This window comes from Rana temporaria, chromosome 5 (assembly GCF_905171775.1).
Source record: "Rana temporaria chromosome 5, aRanTem1.1, whole genome shotgun sequence".
Taxonomy (NCBI): domain Eukaryota; kingdom Metazoa; phylum Chordata; class Amphibia; order Anura; family Ranidae; genus Rana; species Rana temporaria.
In genome coordinates this window covers 118,618,359-118,633,620 of record NC_053493.1, presented here as the reverse complement: position 1 = coordinate 118,633,620, position 15,262 = coordinate 118,618,359, and the positions used below count along the sequence as shown (strand labels likewise).

General features: G+C 43.9%; 1 long non-coding RNA gene across 2 annotated transcripts; it reads left to right on the top strand.

Annotated features, from left to right (window-relative positions):
- Positions 1-12,056: 12,056 nt before the first annotated feature.
- On the top strand, positions 12,057-13,652 carry LOC120939584. 2 transcript variants are annotated; one of them, XR_005749279.1, is made up of 3 exons: positions 12,057-12,118; positions 12,223-12,337; positions 13,611-13,652. It is a non-coding gene; the product is annotated as an uncharacterized LOC120939584 (long non-coding RNA). The 2 variants fall into 2 exon arrangements; XR_005749278.1 differs by lacking the exon at positions 13,611-13,652 and adding an exon at positions 12,992-13,036.
- The last annotated feature ends 1,610 nt before the right edge of the window (positions 13,653-15,262 follow it).

The following is a 15,262-nucleotide window of genomic DNA, read 5'->3' as shown; positions in this document are numbered from 1 at the left end:
GTTTGCCTTTTGTAAATAACCCCCATTGTGTGTATATAGAGTATATACAATTATTATGCAAGCCATATTGTAATTTAAGGGTATTAATTTAATTATTTTTGTTACATCTATAAAATACTGTAGTGTGGCACTCTGTCGTGTTACATTAATACATAATTGATTACAACCTGTACATATAAATTCATGCTCTGAAAAAAAAAAATGTGCCTAAAGAAAACATGCATATACAGTAAATGTCCAGTGCATAAATAAATTCTGAGTGGTGCCAACACCATTTGTCATCTTCAAAATAGTCCACCATTATTCTTCAGTGATATTCTCCTCCCAAAACTGCAAATTATTTGTGCATTCTCTAACGTGAGCTCAATGCAAAAACCACCCAAGGCCTACTCACACCTTTAAAGCAATATTAAAGTCTTTTTTTTTTCTAAAATAAACACGTTATACTTGCCTGCTCTGTACAGCAGTTTTGCACAGAGCAGCACCGATCCTCCTCTTCTCTGACGTTCCGGGTACCGATCATTAGAATGAGGCGCAAAGAAAGATACGCAAATATGCGACCCCACTGAAAAAAGCCCAGTCCAGTGGGGCTACATATTTGTGTATGTCGGCGTGAAGGGGTAAAGGTAATGTATGTGGTTCCTGCATCTGCAAACGCACAGCGTTTTTACATGCGTGGGGGTGCCATTCAGAATGAATGTGTGTTTTCTCACATCATTGCATCTTGACTGTAAATGCAGAAATCGCAGCGATTTCTGCCCCCGCAGACACCCGCATTGATGTGAACCAAGCGTAAGAGAGTACCTGTAAATAAGTATTCCGCTAAATGGGTAATACTGTATGTTCCATTCACTTTAATCTATTGGTTTTACTTGACCTGCTGTGCCATTTTATATATATATATATATAGCAAGCTCTTCTGCATTGTTCGGTCTCATGTCTCTCATCTTTCTCTTGGCAAAGTTTCATAGATTCTCTATGGGGATCAGGTCAGGCGAGTTTGCTGGCCAATCAAGCACAGTAATCCCACTGTTCTTGAACCAGGTTTTGGTGTTTTTGGCAGTCTGGGAAGGTGCCAAGTCCTGCTGGAAAATGAAGTCAGCATCCCCATAGAGCTCGTCTGCGGAAGGAAGCATGAAGTTCTCCAATATCCCCTGGTAGATGGCTGTGGTGACTTAATGAAGCACAGTGGACCAAAACCAGCAGATGACACGGCTCCCCAAATCAACACACACTGAGTAAACTTCACACTGAACTTCAAGCATCTTGCAGTGTGTGTCTATCCATCCTTCCTCCATACTCTGGGTCCTTGGTTTCCAAATGATATGTAAAATTGTCTCTCATCAGAAAAGAGGACTCTGGACCACTGAGCAACAGACCAGGTCTCTTTTTTTTCTTTAGCTCAGGTAAGACGCTTCTGACGTTGTTTGTTGTTCAGGAGGCTTGACAAGAGGAATATGACATTTGAAGCCCATGTCCAGGATCCGTCTGTGTGTGGTGGCTCTTGATGCACTGACTCCAGCCTCAGTCAACTCCTTGTGAAAGTCCCCAACACTTTTGAATGGCATTTTCCTGACAATCCTCTCCAGGCTGCGGTCATCCCTGCTGCTTGTGCACCTTTTTCTTCCACACTTTTCCCTTCCACATAACTTTCTATTAACCACTTAAGCCCCAAGCCTGTTTTTCAGATTCGGTGTTTACGAGACTAAAACATTTTTTTTTGCTATAAAATTACTTAAAACCCCCAAACATTATATATATTTTTTTCAAACACCCTAGAGAATAAAATAAAGGAGATTGTGGCGCTGAAAATTAGTGACACGTGGGTAAAGAAAGAGTCAGCTGCATGGATAATGAATCCTTGTTATAAAAAATAATAATAAAGAAAATTCAAAAAATGAGAAATGACAAAAAAAAAATAAAAAAAAATATGAACCTGGGAATAATGAGTGATGCGATGGGTCTTGGAGGGAGAGACACTGTTCTGTGATGAGCTGATGGTCCCAAAATCGTTGTCCTAGGGCAAGCCTTCCAAGGCAGGGGAGACCAGAGCAGGGACTCCAAACATGTATGCAGGGTAAGAGAAAATAAAAAAACAGGGGGCGCCTCCAGGTTAAACGTTTAAAAAGCTTGTTTAATACACAGACAACAGTGTTAACTTACATAGTAAAATCTTAAAATCCAGTATGGAAATTTACTCATTCGATGCTGGGGGTAAAATCTTAAAATCCAGTATGGAAATTTACTCATTCGATGCTCCCCCCCCCAGCATCGAATGAGTAAATTGCCATACTGGATTTTAAGATTTTACTATGTAAGTTAACACTGTTGTCTGTGTATTAAACAAGCTTTTTAAACGTTTAACCTGGAGGCGCCCCCTGTTTTTTTATTTTCTCTTACCCTGCATAGAGAATAAAATGGCAGTCATTGCAATACTTTTTGTCACACCGTATTTGCGCAGCGGTCTTACAAGCGCACTTTTTTTGGAAAAAAATCACTTTTTTAAATTAAATAAGACAACAATAAATTTGGCCCAATTTTTTTACATATTGTGAAAGATAATGTTACGCCGAGTAAAATGATACCCAACATGTCACGCTTAAAAATTGCGCCCGCTCGTGGCATGGCGTCAAACTTTTACCCTTAAAAATCTCAATAGGCGACATTTAAAAAATTCTACAGGTTGCATTTTTTGAGTTACAGAGTAGGCCTAGGGCTAGAATTATTGCTCTCTAACGATCGCGGCGATACCTCACTTGTGTGGTTTGAACACCGTTTTCATATGCGGGTGCTACTCGCGTATACGTTCGCTTCTGCGCGCGAGCTCGTCGGGACAGGGCGCTTTAAAAACATTTTTGGGGGGTTTTTGGATTTATTTTTATTTATTTTACAATTTTTAACACTGAAATAAAAAAAAAAATTATCACTTTTATTCCTATTACAAGGAATGCAAACATCCCTTGTAATAGAAAAGAGCATGACAGGTCCTCTTAAATATGAGATCTGGGGTCAAAAAGATCTCAGATCTCATATTTAGGCTTAAATGCAAAAAAAAAAAAAAAATTTGAAACTGTAATTTTTTTAAATGACAAAAAAAAAATGTGCCTTTAAGACGCTGGGCGGGACTGACGTTTTGACGTCACTTCCGCCCAGCAGAGCTATGGGGACGGATGAAGGACATTTTTCCTTCACTCGCAACCCCAGTCAGCTGCCGAGCGCACCCGATCTCCTCCGCCGCTACCGACGGCTACGGTAAGCGGCGGGAGGGGGGCCCTCTCCCGCCACCGATAACGGCGATCTCGCGGTGAATCCGCCGCGGAGACCGCCGTTATCGTGTACACCACCGCACACTGAAGAGATGAATATCTCGGTTGTGGCAGCAGCTGCTGCCGTTACCGAGATATCCATCTTTAAAGTGATGACGTATAACGACGGTGGGCGGTCGGTAACTAGTTAATGTGCTTTGATACAGCACTTTGGGAACATCCAACTTCTTTTGCAATTACCTTTTGAGGCTTTCCCTCCTTATGGAGGGTGTCAATGATGATTTTCTGCACAACTGTCAGGTCAGCAGTCTTTCCTATGATTGTGATTTCTACTGAACCAGACTGAGAGACCATTTAAAGGCTCCGGAATCCTTTTGCAGGTGTTATAGCTTAATTAGCTGTAAGCCATAATCATCACAATTATGACAAATCACGGCTTGAACTATATTGCTTTGCATGTAATGAGTCTATCTCGTATATTTGTTTCACCTTTTAAGTTGTATTAGTGAAATAAAGAACTTTTGCACGATATTTAAATTTTTCAAGTTTCATCTGTATTTCAGAGGTGCTCAGCAAAAATAATTGTTTAAGTGCATATTTCAAAGTTTCTAAAAAAGGCAGAATGTAAGACTTGTCCCACAATCACTCTATATTCAGGCAGATAGTTTACCCTGCAAGACCATGTCATACACTGTTCAAAAAGGTGCCAAATTGCAGTAAATTGACAGCTACAAATGCGTAGACATCGCTTATATTTTATAACATTTGTGATTATGACTCGATATGAATATGATTGAAATGGGGCAGAGGACAATGAAGCAAATACTTGCGCTCACAAAAACCATGTCTTATGTTTAAAGACCAACTAGATGTGCCACAGCACTACTAAAACAATGAGAAAATATATATATACTCGCGCTACTATATGCTACCCCAAACCCATCACAGAAAAAAAGAAATCCTATATATTATAGAAAGTAGCTACCACTTAACAGTACTATCACTACACTAAATGCAGAATCCAAAATTAATAAAATAATAGTGAAGTGTTTTCAGCTAAACACTGACAAAGTGCCAAGTGCAATAATTATACTCTATGGGCCGGATTCACGTAGCACTTACGCCGACGTATCTACAGATACTACATAGAACTAGATACGCCTGAAAATAGGCTTCCTCCGACCGACGTAACTTTCCTACGCTGGCGTATCTTGGGCGCATATTTACGCTGGCCGCCTCATTGCAAATATGCAAATGAGTGAGATACGTCGTTTCACGAACGTACTTGCGCCCGGCACATTCATATACGTGGTTTGCGTAAGGCTTACGTCCAGCGTATAGTTAAGCCTCATAAAGCAGGTGTAAGTCATGGTAAGGTATGGACTGTCGTATTTTACGTTGTTTACGTAGTAGTACGTGAATAGGGCTGGGCGTAGGTTACGTTCACGTCGTAGGCATTGAGCCGTCGTATCTTAGGGAGTATATTCAACGTGATTCTGAGCATGCGCACTGGGACACATCCACGGGACGGCGATTTTCACAGTGCGTTCGGCCCCTCATTTGCATGGGGTCACGCTTAATTTCAATGGATCACGCCCACTTCCACCTACTTTGAATTAGGCCGAAGAATTTACGTTAAGCTGGCGCAACGTTGGGAGCAAGTGCTTTGTGAATACTCTGCTTGCCTCTCTGTGTTACGTTGGTGTAGCGCATATGAAATGTGCGCCGATGTATCTGAATCCGGATATATATATATATATATATATATATATATATATATATATATATATATATATATATATACATACACAAAATAATTCATATGTGAATCCGTTAACCAATGTATATAAATTGCCACACAAGATCAATGAGAAAAAAAACCTGTGCAAAAAAAAATCTGTGCAATCAAGTGAGAAACGAAAGAAGGTCCTCCGATCCGCAATATCTTCAGAAGTGCAAAACACCAGCGCAGTACCCTCTAGCACCCCTTGTGGGTATTCGCTCACCTGATGCTGTGGACACCACTAATATGTGAAGTCATATGCACTTTGTAAGTAATGACTCAAATCCCTCTTCATTCCATGAAGCTGACCATCATATTACAAGTGTGTTCTCAGTAGCCGATAAACCAAGGAAGAAAGCACGGACATTCAATAGTGAAGACCGCCTAATTCATATTTATCATTAAAGCAGAGTTCTGACCCCCCCCCAGCAAAAAACGTAGTCAGCAACGTCACATACTGTAGCTGTTGACTTTTAATATTAGTGCACTTGCCTGTCCTGGAATCCAGCCATGTCGACACACTAGCCAATGTTTCCATTGGCTCTCGGGTGCTGCTGCCGCCATTGCCTGTAAGGGAAACCGTCAGTGAAGCCTTGCGGTTTCACAGCCGGTTCTCTACTGTGCATGCACAAAGCATGATGCGATTTCTGAATGGCCCGGCGGCGAGGAAGGAGGAGGGGGCCGAACTTCTGAGTTATCTCGCCACAGCAAAATATCTCTCGAAAGTGGGGATGGGTACCTGTCAAAAACAGGTACCGGCTTTCCTTTCCCCCCAAAAGATGCCAAATGTAGCAGCAGAGGTGGGGAGGAGGCAGATGAGCAGAGCTTCCACTTTTGGGTGGAACTCTGGTTTAAAAACAAGTATTGCACTTACATCTAATCCATAAAATCAGGCATGGTATAAACACAGGAAAAACCCTGTTTTGTCACCAGGATAAATAAAGAGCTTGAATCTTCCCAGCGTGGGCGCCGACATAAAAACCTGATTTGGGCTTTTAACCTTCCAAATACAAGTATCTAGTAGGCTTCATGCACACTCGGCTCCCCTGATTTGGCATGTCCTTTTTTTGGGGTAGGAGCGAGTACCCTGTTTTTACGGGCACCCAGCTCCCACTTCCTCCCTGGCTCTGCGGCACTGGAAGGAAGTTCACCTCTCCCCCCTCCCTCCCTGCAATCTTCTGGAACACGTCACAGGTACCAGAAGATTGCTCAGCCAAGCACAGTGCGTGCCAGGCTGTGAAGTTAGAATGCCGGCACCTCGGAGAGGAGGGGGAGAGGTGCGGAGCTTTCTGCACCCGCATTGCTGGACTGTGGGACAGATGAGTGTCTGATTATTAAAAGTCAACAGCTACACTTTTTGTAGCTACTGACCTTTAAATGGTGGAACTCCGCTTTAAGTACTAAGAAAAGCACTAAGGGCCAGATTCACAAAAGAGATACGACGTCGTATCTCTGTTTCTATCTATGCGACTGATTCATAGAATCAGTTACCCATAGATATCCATAAGATCCGACAGGTGTAATTGTTTTACACTGTCGGATCTTAGGATGCAGTACTGCGGCCGCCGCTGGGGGGAGTTTGCGTCGTAAACCAGCGTCGGGTATGCAAATTAGGAGTTACGGCGATCCACGACGGATTTTCGCATTCGCTACGTCGCCGCTAGTCTAGTTTCCCGTCGCAAAGTTAGTCGTTATTTGACCTGCCCTAATTGTACACAGCAATCGTATTGCTTTATAAAGTATGGCCGTCGTTCCCGTGTCGAAATTTAAAAATTAACGTCGTTTGCATAAGCCGTCCGGGAATATGGAATTACGCTACGCGCGTCGCCGTTCTAAAAAATGACATCACTGCGCGCAAAGCACGGCGGAAATTCTGAAACGGAGCATGCGCAGTAGGTCCGGCACGGGAGCGCGCCTAATTTAAATGGCACACGCCCATTTGAATTGGCCCGCCTTGCGCCTGACGTCTTTACGATACACCGCCGCAAGTTTCCAGGTAAGTGCTTTGTGGATCGGGCACTAAAACTGGAAACTTGCGGCGGTGTATCGTAAACAGGTTACGTTACACCGGCGCTCTTGTACGTGAATCTGGCCCTAAGCTTTTTGGTTGCCTCTACACCCAATGTAGGAGCCACCAATCACATAGCAGTCTAGCACCTGTCATTCATTAGAATAGCCTGCACTTCCCAGCACACATAAGTACAGTAGTGTGCAATGTTATAATTTGCCCTCTGTTGCTGTTTTGTCTGCCTGGAATAAACATCAAAAGGAGTTCTGCTGGGATCATCCTCTACGGGGCTATAAGATCAGAGAGAATATGAAGACTTCCGATTCATTGTGTAGGAGGTACAGGCATTTTTCTGTGTTGTGCTGTCCAGAAGAACGTATATGTCCAGCTCAGCAGATTAACTCTGCAGGAAGCAACAGCTGACAATGTCAGTCTCTGGCAAAGCTAAATGCTAGGATATAATCTTTACATTGTGTCTTGTACGGTTGTCTTTATGACTAATGCACAATTGATGCCATAGAAGTTCATGCATTCATGACAGGGTGGATACAAATCGATAATTAAAAATAAATAAAAAATCAAATCAAATTTAATATATATATATATATATATATATATATATATATATATATATATATATATATATATATATATATATAATATTTTATCAAATGTATTTTAATGCATTGTTTGCATTAAGGTAAAAAACACTTTCAATTTCTATGTGCCTCCCTTCCCTGTGTGAAGGGCAAGAGAGGGGAGAAGAGATCAGCGCTGTGCGCGACTGCATCTATTCTCCCCTCATTTCCTCTTTACACAGCATTCAAGCAGCAGCATGCGCCATTGGCTTTTGCCGCCATCAATTAGATGCGATGGAGAGGAAGTGGGGGGCGGGCTTAAGTCCTGCTGTGTAAGTCTACGCAGCGCGGCAGGTCGGGATGGACTACGCTCTCCCCATAGCCAGCATCTGGCTATGGTAGTCCCTAAGAAGAACAGGAGGAGCCAAGATCGCTGCCGGGGACCCCAGAAAGGAGGATCTGGGCCACTCTGTGCAATACCACCGCACAAAGCAGGTAAGTTTACCATTTCTGTTATTTTAATAAAAAAAATCACTTTAGTAACACTTTAAGGCCTCGTACACACGATAGGTTAACCAGAGGACAACAGTCTGAAGGACCGTTGTCCTAGGTTAACCTATGAAGCTGACTGATGATCTGTCCACACCATCAGTTAAAAAAACTATTGTGTTAGAACACGGTGACGTAAAACACAACAACGTGCTGAAAAAAACGAAGTTCAATGCTTCCAAGCATGCGTCGACTTGATTCTGAGCATGCGTGGATTTTTAACCGATGGTTGTGCGTACTAATGATCGGTTTTGACCTATCGGTTAGCAATCCATCGGTTAAATTTTAAAGCAAGTTGCCATTTTTTTAACCTAAGGTTAAATAACCTATGGGGCCTACACACGATCGGTTTGGACCTGTGAAAACAGTCCTTCAGACCGTTGTCCTCTGGTTAACCTATCGTGTGTATGAGGCCTTGGTGTAAAATGCATTTTTGAAAAAAAAAATTACATTTATACCGCGTACACCCGACCGTTTTTAATGTCATGGAAAAAACGAAGTTTATCCCAACGTGATTCTTGTCAAGCCTGGCTTGCATGCACACGATCGTGAAAAAAAAATGCTCGAGCAAAGCGCGGTGACGTACGATGGCACTATAAAGGGGAAGTTCAATTCATTTGGCGACACCCTTTTGGCTGATTATGCAAATTTCCCTTCTCATAACCTGCTTCTGAGCATGCACGTTTTTTTGCCCGTCGTTAAAGCCTATACACAACCGCTTTTCACTATGTGAAAAACGACGAGAAAAAATAGAGCATGTTCTAAATTTTTAATGCCCATTTTTCACGTCGAGAAAAATGCTCTGGAGCCTACACACGATTGTTTTTAATGACCAATTTAAAAAATTGCATTTTTCTCGTCATGAAAAACGGTCGTGTGTACGCGGCATTAGAATAAAAAAAAAAAGCAAGGGATCCATTAGCAGTGTACCAAATAATATCTTTATATATCTTTACAAACAATGCAAAAACAATTTAGATGGACAAATTAGTGAATGAGTAAATATGAAGGTGAAAATTTCAGTGACCTCTGATCACAAACAGATCTTATTCTTCATGTTTAAATATAAAACCTTAATTGCTGGGAGAACTAAGAGCAATGTTTAAAATACATTCTCTATGTGTCTTCCTTACCATGTACAATACATTTACTACCTCACCACTACAGAGGCCACCAAGTTTACATAAGCAATCATTTTCCTGTAACAAGAGTAGGATTTATGCTGTCAGTTGTGCTGGCTCAGTCGTCTACATTTTACTCATGGAAACGTAAACTCTGCAGTGTTGTTTTTAACTAACAAGCTATAGATTTGTTATGGTCAGCACAGACAAAGTTATTCATTTCCTACAGCTCAATCACCTGATGTCACCTTGGGTTTCTCCAAACTTAGTATGCTAAAGGGCGCTTAAGTCACTGCTACGTTGATAGCTTGTTGGATGAACTTGCGTGTATGCTTGTTGATGTTCAGTTTTTTCCTACAGTCTATGTTGACTTTAAAACCTAAAATACAGTACACATGCTTCAGCAAGAACCAATCTGATTACATACAGTACATCAAGGGTCTCCAAACTCAGTATGAGGGTCACATCATACAAAAAAATCAGGGGTTTGTTTTTAATCAGCATTATATGATTAAAGTGGAGGTTCACCCTAAAAACTAATTTGTTTTACATTAAAAAGTACAATAGTAAGTACATTTCATTTTGGCAGTTTTTTTATTTTTTTTGCTCTGTACTTACCTTTATATCCGGATTTTGTCCCCCGCTTTAAGAACAACAGGAAAAAAACCTCTGCAGCACGAGTTAAAAATGTCATGGCTGTGGCATGTGTACACCCCTGTCAGGCTGTAGTGTTTATTATTGGGGTGAGCAGTCAGGGAACATAAAACCGTGGCTTAGGCACCTGTTGTTTTTTTTTTTTCACTGAACCAGTGGGCTGAATGAAAAAAAAGATGTCCCCATCCACGCAAACAAGGTGTATGAAGAATTCCCCCTTTCCCCCCTCAGCGGGGTATTGCATTCTGACAGTGGCTGCAGCCTCTGATCGGTAAAAGTTTTTCCAGTCTGTGCCTTTGACAGGAGTAGATCAATCAATAGACTCCGACTGAGTAGGGATGGTCACACTCTGAGTTTTGGCTTGTGCAACATTTTCAATCACTGTATAGCCAGTTTTAGACCCATGCAGAGCGAATTTAAAGGGGCCACCACAAAGAAACACTGTCCCGCATTTGGAACCTCTCCATGCGGCCAGTACTCGCATTGTCCCCTCATGCGTAAGGAGAAATCCTTCCCATTACCCAACGGTGTGATGTTTTTTCCACACCATTTCGCTAACTGCCAGACCCGCGGAGTTGTCTACCTAATGTCATGTGGATGCATAGCAATCTACGTTGGCAAGACTAAACAAGAATTTTGACGTCGTGCAGCCAGGCACGAATTTAACATGCAAACTGGAAACCGATACCTGCCCCTTGGCAGGCATGTGGTTTTTAAACACAATTACAAAATGCCTAAAACCACCTTCGCCGCCATTGATCGAGTTCATATACCGATCAGGGGCGGCGATTGGAACAAAGCCCTCCCCCAGTGTGAGCAAAGGTGGATTTTCATACTCCATGCCACGGTGTACCCAGGCCTGAACGAATCCATCTCTTTTGCTCCCTCCCCGAAAGGGGTTTACATCCGGGAAAACCGACTTAATCTAGGACGCAGGAGAGTTATGGCCGCCTTGTATGGCGACCTACCTCTCATCCTACATGTTTGCGTCCTGTGTCCTCCCCGGTTTGTTCTTTGAAGGTTTTTTGTTTCCATCAGTATATGGTTGGTTTTTTCCCCTTTTGGATCCCCTTTCCAAGTGTGTATGTTTATTTACAATATGCTCAGCTCTCCAATTTAGTTATGATTTTATTATCATTTCTTTGTTCTGTTCTTATATACATTATTTTGTTTGTTTCAGACTAATATGTCCATTTGGTATATTAATTTCTTACACGATACAAATGTACTTTGCATCTGTTTCTGATGCGGAGCATTTACCCAAATATGATCGCACAGCAATCTGCATTTAACATATACTTTAATAATATTTTTTCAGATTTTTACCACCCCCCATGGACGTCCATTTCTTGGATTCCGGGCCTGGACCGTCACCACATCCGCATCCTTCCATCATCATCTTTCCCCTGGGGGCTCCATGGGTGCACATGGTTCGGTAGCCAGCAGGAGATTTTTCCTTCCCTGGGCCTCACGGCAGGCGGGGACTCTGCACATATCCGGGCTGGCCCCGGTTCTTGTGTAGAAACTCCCCCCAGTGGCCAGCGGGAAGAAGGCCACCGGGGGGAGTTTCTGCGCCTGCCGGCGGCGTCCCAGGTCCCTAGCGGCCAGCACGCGCCCTTGCCGAGTGCGCGGGGTCGCGATGGCGTCGACGCCTCGCGTGACCGCGCGCGGCTCACACCACCTGCGTGCCTGCGCATTGCCATCCTTGGACGAGGAGGATGGAGTTGGTACACCGGGGACCTAACAGTCCCTTCTGGAACGCCGGGGAGGCCACCACTTGCCGCCTCATGGCGGCCTGGGCGCGCTGTATTGCTGCGTGAGCGGTGGGGGGCGGGGGTTTGGCCGTGTGGGGGGGGTGGGTGTGGCGTTCCCGTGGATGGGGGGGTTTCCCTGTGGGGTGGGGGGGGTGTGTGTGGTGGGGGGGATCTTCGGCGATGTTTACACCTGCCACAGCGGTGGGTGTGGTTCCCGGGCAGGGTTGGGTCCATCCGGGCCCGCCCCCTACTGCATCATAGGGTGGGGTTGCTACAGGTTTAGAGGGAGTGCACTCCCTCACCTGTTCAAGATATACCTTATATAAGCAGCCAGCCTCATTGAGACAAATCCAGATCCCACGGCGACTGTGTTTGGTGGTTATGACAGATTTTGGCTGCAGGAAGGTAAGTGGGAGCCTTGGCTCTCTTTTCCATTTCCTGCAAACCTGCCATCCACCCCGGTATCCCCATTATTATCTTACTCTTCTACTTCGTTTACTTTTCAACAGACGTCAGCACCTCCTTCAATAGGTGTCTCAACATCCCTCCTTAACAGGAAGGCTACAGCTTCAACCATTTTACCATCTGACCATCTTACCTCTGTGAGCTTTACAGATAGCACAGGTATTTTTTTCACCTTTTCATTTGTTTCCATACTAGCCCCTTTCCCTTGCAGTTTCTTTTCCCACCCTCCTCTTATTCACTTGTTTTCATAATTTCATTCACATGCACACACACCCATAGATCACTCATACACTTATAGTCACATGATTATTATCAGCATTTTTATTATTATTTTTATTTTCATTTGTATTCCTTTTTCTTCTCTTTTTCCCTGTAACATTCCCCATATTTCCTGTTCCCCTTTCATCCTTTTTCTCTTCTTCCCTTGTTGTTTTCCATTTTTCTTTTGCTTTCCCACCTCACACTGCTGCTCTACCACATCCCTTTCACATACACTTCCACATTTCTCACTAGACCACACACTGCATTCTTCATTGTTATTCATTCAGTCACTTACACACCTTCTTTGTTTTGTTTTATGTACTTTTACCATGCTCATTATTTTTGGTTTGTTTTCACTCTGTGTCCTATTGTTGTTTTGTTGTTTCCCCTCATTCCCACATCTCTTTTTCTCCCCTGTGCATCTCCCTCACGCAATTTCCATGCCTACACATCAGGCTTCTTGTTCAGCCTGGCGTGTACTCATATATTTACCATTTTTATTCTCTAGACATGTTTCCCAGTCTTATACATATACGTGTATTTACATTACAGGGTCTTCACCGCAACCTTAGGAGGGGAGCGCTCCCCCGCACCCCACCTTACCCATCCCGGTGTACACGGTGGTGTCGGGCCCCCCTGTGACTCAGCCAGGCGCGTGTGCTCGTCCCCACCTGCTTGGCCTTATCCGCCATCCCCGGCCCCGTTGCCCCCCCTCCCTGTGCTCCTTCCCCACCTCGATTTGCCCTCCTTCCCCCCCTTTTTGCCTGCGGCCCCCCCCCCCAGGCCCGCCTCGGGGCGCGGCTTTGGCGCGCTATCTGGTGACCTCTCGTAGGCCCGGGCGGTACCTCTCTTGGTGGTGCACCTGAATTTGGAGTCCTTTTCTACACTGACCCAGGGGAGCTCCTCTCCCCTTTTTCCACCCCTCTGGTACCCCCCGGGGGAGTTTGATGGTGCGGCAGTGGTTCATCTGGTCCGGGTCTACGCCTTCCATTGGACGTCTTGGGTGAGTGGCAGTGGGATTTTCTACACTAGTCCACTTTTGTAGGAGGTTTACCCGCATCCTGCCATCTACCTATATGGCTGTGGGTGGCGGGCCCTCTTTGTGTTCTTCTGTTATTATGTCCCACTTATCTATATGTATCTCTCTTTGTATGTATTTTCTTTTTTACAGAACCTATGGCAGCGTCTAACTAATACTCCCTGAAGAAGACCGTTCCTTTTAAAAGGTCGAAGCGCGTAGGGGTGTTTTTCGCCCATAGTATTTGTATACTTACAGTACTGTTATGCTATGTATGTACTTGTTCTACCTTGTGTTTTTATTTGCCATGTATGACTTATGTTTTTTACCAAGTTCATATCTTGAGTCTCTACTGTTTGGGGCTTTTTCCGTACAACATATTTAAATAAATTTATACTTTTATATATTTTTTGGTACGTTTCTATTCCTTGCTGCAGCACAAAGCCCCTAGGGGTAATTTTCTCTTTTCTTTAGACCCATCCTTAACCACTTCAAAACCGCACGCCGTCATATGACGTCCAAAAAGGCGATCTCTTATCCCGGGTGGACGCCATATGACATCCTGTACTTTGTGCGGTTAAATCTGAATGATGCCTGCACCTAGTGGCATCATTCAGATATGATTTTGTTCTGGCGGCGATCCTGCGCACCATAAGAATGATCATAGCGGCGGTTCTGCCGCTATGCGGAACCGCCGGCATTTGAAAAATTAAAAGGCGTTTGAAAAATTGCTTCACAAATATCGTGCAAGATAAAAAGTTGCAATGACCGCCATTTTTTTCCCTATGGTGTCTGCTAAAAAATATATATATAATGTTTGGGGGTTCTGAGTAATTTTCTAGCAAAAGAATGATGATTTGTACATGTAGGAGAGAAGTGCCAGAATAGGCCCGGTATGGAGGTGGGTTTTAAAGCCCTGTATTGAAGTGGTTAAAGCGTGTGTTGACCCCCAAAAAATATATGGATCCTGCTCCCTTAAAGCATGTTATATGACACAGTGCTTGTTCTGTGCCATTTGGACCCCCGTAGCACCTACAAAACCGGCCTGATCCTGCCAGTTTCTCCCCACCCCTATGTAAACTGACCACGGTAATCTTGGCTGTGGAGCCCAGACACATGATCAGTTTGCATGCCTCGTTTAGCCACAGCCCTGCTGTCTCCCCTCTCTGCTCTTGTGTCCTCCTCCCCCTTCACTCTCTGCTCCTGTGCAGGGTCCGCCCACACCCCTCCTGCTGCTGCTGTAATAACATGATTTATTGTAAATAATCTGCCCTGTCTTATAATGATATGTCTCCATGTGTGTGTGCTGCACATTCCACAAGGCGATCGAATGTGTACCCGGGCACAGGTGGCAACCCCACGCACGGCTCCCTTGTTAGTCATGGCGCCCTGTGCGAGCGCACAACCCGCACACCGCAAAGGCCGGCCCTGGTCCCAACACTGAACCTTGGGGTACACCACTGATAACATTGGACCATTGAGAGTAAGAATCATTAACCACGACTCTCTGAATTCTGTCTTTCAGCCAGTTTTCTATCCATTTACAAACTGATATTTCCAATCCTGTAGACCTCACCTTACACATGAGCCGTGTGTGTGGAACTGTATCGAACGCTTTCGCAAAATCTAAGTATACCATGTCTTTCATGAATCCATGCTGTCTGTTGCTTAAATAGTTTTTTTTACAGCAAGAACTCATCTCTGTGGTCTTTTATTAATCTCTCCAGTATCTTCCTAACTATAGAAGTTAAACTAGCAGGTCTATAGTTACTTGGTAAAGACTTTGTGCCCTTTTTAAATATGGG